General features: G+C 42.1%; 1 long non-coding RNA gene across 1 annotated transcript; it reads right to left on the bottom strand.

Annotated features, from left to right (window-relative positions):
* Positions 1-540: 540 nt before the first annotated feature.
* On the bottom strand, positions 541-2,709 carry LOC311236750. The gene is made up of 3 exons (XR_014620242.1): positions 2,478-2,709; positions 1,968-2,180; positions 541-1,437 (listed from the first exon to the last, which is right to left on the bottom strand). It is a non-coding gene; the product is annotated as an uncharacterized lncRNA (long non-coding RNA).
* Positions 2,710-4,939: the final 2,230 nt, after the last annotated feature.

Below are 4,939 nucleotides of genomic sequence, written 5' to 3' on the forward strand. Positions count from 1 at the left end.
CTACAAGCACCCAGTATTTTCATTGTGACTACATAGACAATGAATATGATTTTCTCAAGACAAAGATAATTTAATAACGGATTCAAACAGTTTAACTACAAACAACCATTCAAATCTAATTAGAACTGATTTAAAAATGACAAAGATTAATTGAATGAAATTAATACATTTTTATTTCAATAAAATAATAATGACAGACAGGTAGAGGGAGACATATACATATATTTGAAATATTATTATTCAATATTATCATTAAACTATTTGTAGTCCGGGCTAGAACTACGCACCCGTTAGTGGAGGTCTGAGAAAACATCGACCCATTATTTATAATCAAATCTACCTCAAATCATTCAATGCAAAACTATGCAGGGCATGCATCTTATTTTCCTATTTGACCTTTAGATGAATAGAATATTGCTTACTCCAGTGGGACAACAGAGTCCGAAAGATTGGATAATGCACAGCAAATGACTCCAATCTTATCAATCAGCGCCAGTGACTCGCCTGTTTTTACAGCCATGTGTTCAATGGGGAGGGTACTCTGCAGAATTTGGTACTTTCTTCTCACTAATCCTATGACCCTTTCCACGTGAATACGCACATTAGCGAGTTTTCTTGTTTGCTCAACTTCATATGCAGATAGCTGGCTCTTCCCTTTTGTGAAAGCAGGCATCTTCAATGAAGCACAGTAAAACCCCACACTATCCCCGATAGTAAACCCACGGTCTGCCAGAACAATGTCTCCGGGTAACAAATTATTTAGAAGGCTACTCTCTTCAGTTATCTGCTTGTCACTCACTCTCCCTCCCCAAGCACGAGAGATGTATGTGACATATCCTTGAGGAGCAATGCCAATGAGAAATTTAACTGTGTTATGGTGTTTATAATTGGACCAAGTTTGTGCTCTTGCCAGCAAATTAGATGGCCTTTCAAGGAAAACTTCAAAACAGTCCACTATTACGGCAACCTTACACCCAAATGCTTGCCTGAATGACATTGGCATTGTAGCTTGCAGCACCTCTCGCTCTGGCCACTCTATTATAAACTCTAATCTTTCATGAAGTATGCCAATTATCTTGTGCCAAATTCGAGAAACAGTGGAACAGGAAACATTGAACCTGAAGGCCAAATCTTGGAGTGGAAGGTTTAGTCTCAACCGAATTAAGACCAACATGAACTGTTTAAATTTGGAGAGCGCCGACAAAGAGCTATAGTTGATGTGTGGCTCACATAGCTGAAACACTTGCATCAAAACTAAGAAATTGGGCAATCCTGTGTAAAATTTTGTCTTCTCTTCGTTGTTCTGAAAAGCATCTGGACTAAATTCCCTGTCCAGTACTTTTTTCCTGAGGTCACTCAGCTCCACTACGGAGTGATTCAGAACATCCTCCATCTTCTCAAGATCCTCCATAGTCAGGTCTGTCTGGCAGCCTGCATCTACATAGAATATATTTGGCAAAGGGGATAAGAGGGGAAAAGATAGTTTAGTTATATAATTTACAAATTGTATAAAGGTGGTGGTAATTATTTGTTAAATTATGATGTAAACAAGTGACATACATAGTTGTCAAAATACATTTAATTTACTCTTGTCTGTCTCTCTCCCACACACACTCTGTCACACACTCTGTCTCTCCCCCTTTCTGTCTGTCTCTCTCACACACACTCTGTCTCTCTCTCTCCCACACACACTGTCTCTCTGTCTGTTTGTCTCTCTCCCACACACACTCTCTCTGTCTGTCTCTCTCCCACACACACTGTCTGTCTGTCTCTCTCCCACACTCTGCCCCTTCTGTCTGTCTCTCTCCCACACACACTCTCTCTGTCTGTCTCTCTCCCACACTCTCCCCCTTCTGTCTGTCTCTCTCCCACACATATGATGTAAACAAGTGACATACATAGTTGTCAAAATACTTAATGTAACATTGGCTACATGAAAGCTCCTCCATGCATTATATTTAATTTACCTTTGTGGTATTCCGATGCTGGGCTCTGTGAGCCCTCACCGAGGTCCAGCAATGCCTCTGCTGCATCGGTGCAGGTCTCATCTGCTTTTCTGGACCTCAACCTTTCCTCACGTTGACATGATGCCTCTGTCATTGGTTTACCTTGCTGGTAACCAAGGTTAACTGTAGGAGCCCAGTCTGGAGAGTCTACATCGTTGGCAGCACTCGGGCAGCCTGAATAAAATAAATAGCAAAGTGATAAACACCCAACAATGACAGCAAAGAGGGATAACAGTAGTTTCGGTCCTAAGAGATCGTTGAAAACCATTGGCCGTGATAGCTAGCTAATGTTAGCATTGCTTAAAAACAAAGACACCGGAAGATAGCGTCAGCTATCTAGCTGCGAAACACAAACACACAGGGTGATATCACAGATGTAACGTTAGCTATATGTTTCCAGCAATATTGCCTCCTGGTCTGTATTTTTGTCAGTTTTATCCAGCTATGTAAGTAGCTAAATTACTGCCTTACCTTTCACAAAGTGGTCACTGCATATACGCGCGTTGTCTGATTCGGCTCCTCCAGACCTCAACCGGAGATTTCTGATCCACGCCTGCCGCCGTTTTTCTGTGACTTTTTTAAACTTCTCCCCTTTATGTATAACCACTTTCGGGACTCGAAAGTACCCCTTGTTTTTTTCCCGATTCGATCGGTTGGTACAGCCGTAAACCGCGCAAAACTTTGGCATTTTAATCAGAGAGTCTCACTGACTATGAGTATCTTCGTTATATGCAAATCACTTCCTGCCCCCCAACAACATTCCACTAGAGCGAATGACGTCACCTGCAAACAACCTATAAACCCAGACGAAATTTAGATTCTCGAAATTCTCACCATCATGCTTTTTTAGAAAGAGTCAGTAAAAAAGTAAGTAAAAGTAAAAAATTTTAATAAAAAAGTGCATCATTATGGAATGTAACTAAAGTAATGTGCAATAAAAATAAAAAAAATACTGTGCTGTACTGTGCTGTTCTGTATGTGCTCAACTGTGCCACGCTTTGAAACAGTCTCTGTCAATGACGACACAGAGGGCTACATCACCGCGCTTGCATTTCCAGGGAGTCAGGCTCCTTTTCCCCCTGCTGTGACACTGCTGGCAGATCCTGCTGCCTTGTGTGGCTTTCTGTCTGACGTCCTCTATAGGTGCGGCGATGGGAACAGGGACATTCCTGTCAAGAGGAGCTAGTGTGATGTCCACACCACACAACTCACGCACCATCTCGCACATGAAGTCCTTGTGAGTCATGTGTGCCTCCTGTTTTGCCTCACTGATTTCACAGTGGAGGATGTAGGCGTTGGTGCTCGCGATGTCCGTAAAGTGGAAGAACATGGTCCGGTACCAGCGGGCAGTTCTGCGGTGTGGGGAGTAGTACTGGATTAGCTGGTCTGAAAGGTCAACTCCACCCATGTGCTTGTTGTAGTGAATGATGGGGTTAGGGCAACGGAACCTCTTGACCATCCAGTGCCCATCCTCCTTCAAGATTCAAGAGATTCAAGAGATTCAAGAGTTTTATTCATCACATACATACCAGGCATACAGTGAAATGCGGGTGGCCATGCCCGCTTCGATTGTGCAATAATACAAAATAATAAGATAGACATAATAAACAGGTATAAAAATACATAAAGCATATACCTTTACTCTCCTCTGGACCGTGTCTGTAGGTTGAAGGACCGCTGGGTGGATGGTGGAGCACACGGACACCTAGATAGAATCGAAAATAAATGAATCATCTACAGGGAAATTTTACACTACAAATCGCTCACAGTAGAGGAGTATAGGAGTACATACCTCCTTTGTGTCCATCCACTTGGTGAAGACCAGGGACCCCTCTCTGATCCATCTAATGGAGCCTCTCTCCGACTTTTTGGTGAGGGCATTTGGTCTGCCCCTGGGACACCCTATCCGGCTCTCCCTGTACGTACCACAGGCTCCAAACTTCATGGCATGCAAGTCCATGAACAGCTTGGGACTGGTGTAGAAGTTGTCTACATAGATGTGGTATCCAGTCCCAAGGTACGCTGGCTGAATAATAATAATAATAATAATAATAATAATAATAATAATAATAATAATAATAATAATAATAATAATAATAATAATAATAATAATAATACATCAATTAGGTATAGCACTTTTCCAAATGCTCAAAGACACTTTACAGAGCAAAATAAACAATACAGTTTTAGTAGAAAAAATATTATACCTGAATGAGATCGACAACGGCATCATAGGACAGCCCGTGTTCAGTTGTCGGCGTTTGTTTTTTGCCGACGTAGACGCTGAATTTCAGAGTGTAGCCGTTATCGGAGTCCGCCAGCACAAACAGCTTGATCCCCCGTTTTATTGGCTTGTCCTTCATGTACTGGGTGGGTGGGTGGGTAGGTAGGTAGGTAGGTAGGTAGGTAGGTAGGTAGGTAGGTAGGTAGGTAGGTAGGTAGGTAGGTAGGTAGGTAGGTAGGTAGGTAGGTAGGTAGGTAGGTAGGTAGGTAGGTAGGTAGGTAGGTAGGTAGGTAGGTAGGTAGGTAGGTAGGTAGGTAGGTAGGTAGGTAGGTAGGTAGATAGGTAGATAGGTAGATAGATAGATAGATAGATAGATAGATAGATAGATAGATAGATAGATAGATAGATAGATAGATAGATAGATAGATAGATAGATAGATAGATAGATAGTGTCATGGGGCTATCCCATGCCCTGTAAGTAGGGATGCACATGGGCCTTAAGTGGTTTGACCTGTTCCCACATGTGGTCATGCGGCCAAACATTTAGTTTAGGCCTTCGGCCTAGTTTGTTTTGTTATGTTGTTTTGTAATACAGACACATTGGTTTAAAGCATAACATGTTATGTAGAATTAAAGTACATGCATTTGTTGATAAATACCGTTTGTCTGTGCTCCCACTTGGTTCCTTGTAGGATCTCTGGCTGCCCAA

This window comes from Notolepis coatsorum (assembly GCF_963971535.1).
Source record: "Notolepis coatsorum genome assembly, chromosome: 11".
NCBI lineage: Eukaryota > Metazoa > Chordata > Actinopteri > Aulopiformes > Paralepididae > Notolepis > Notolepis coatsorum.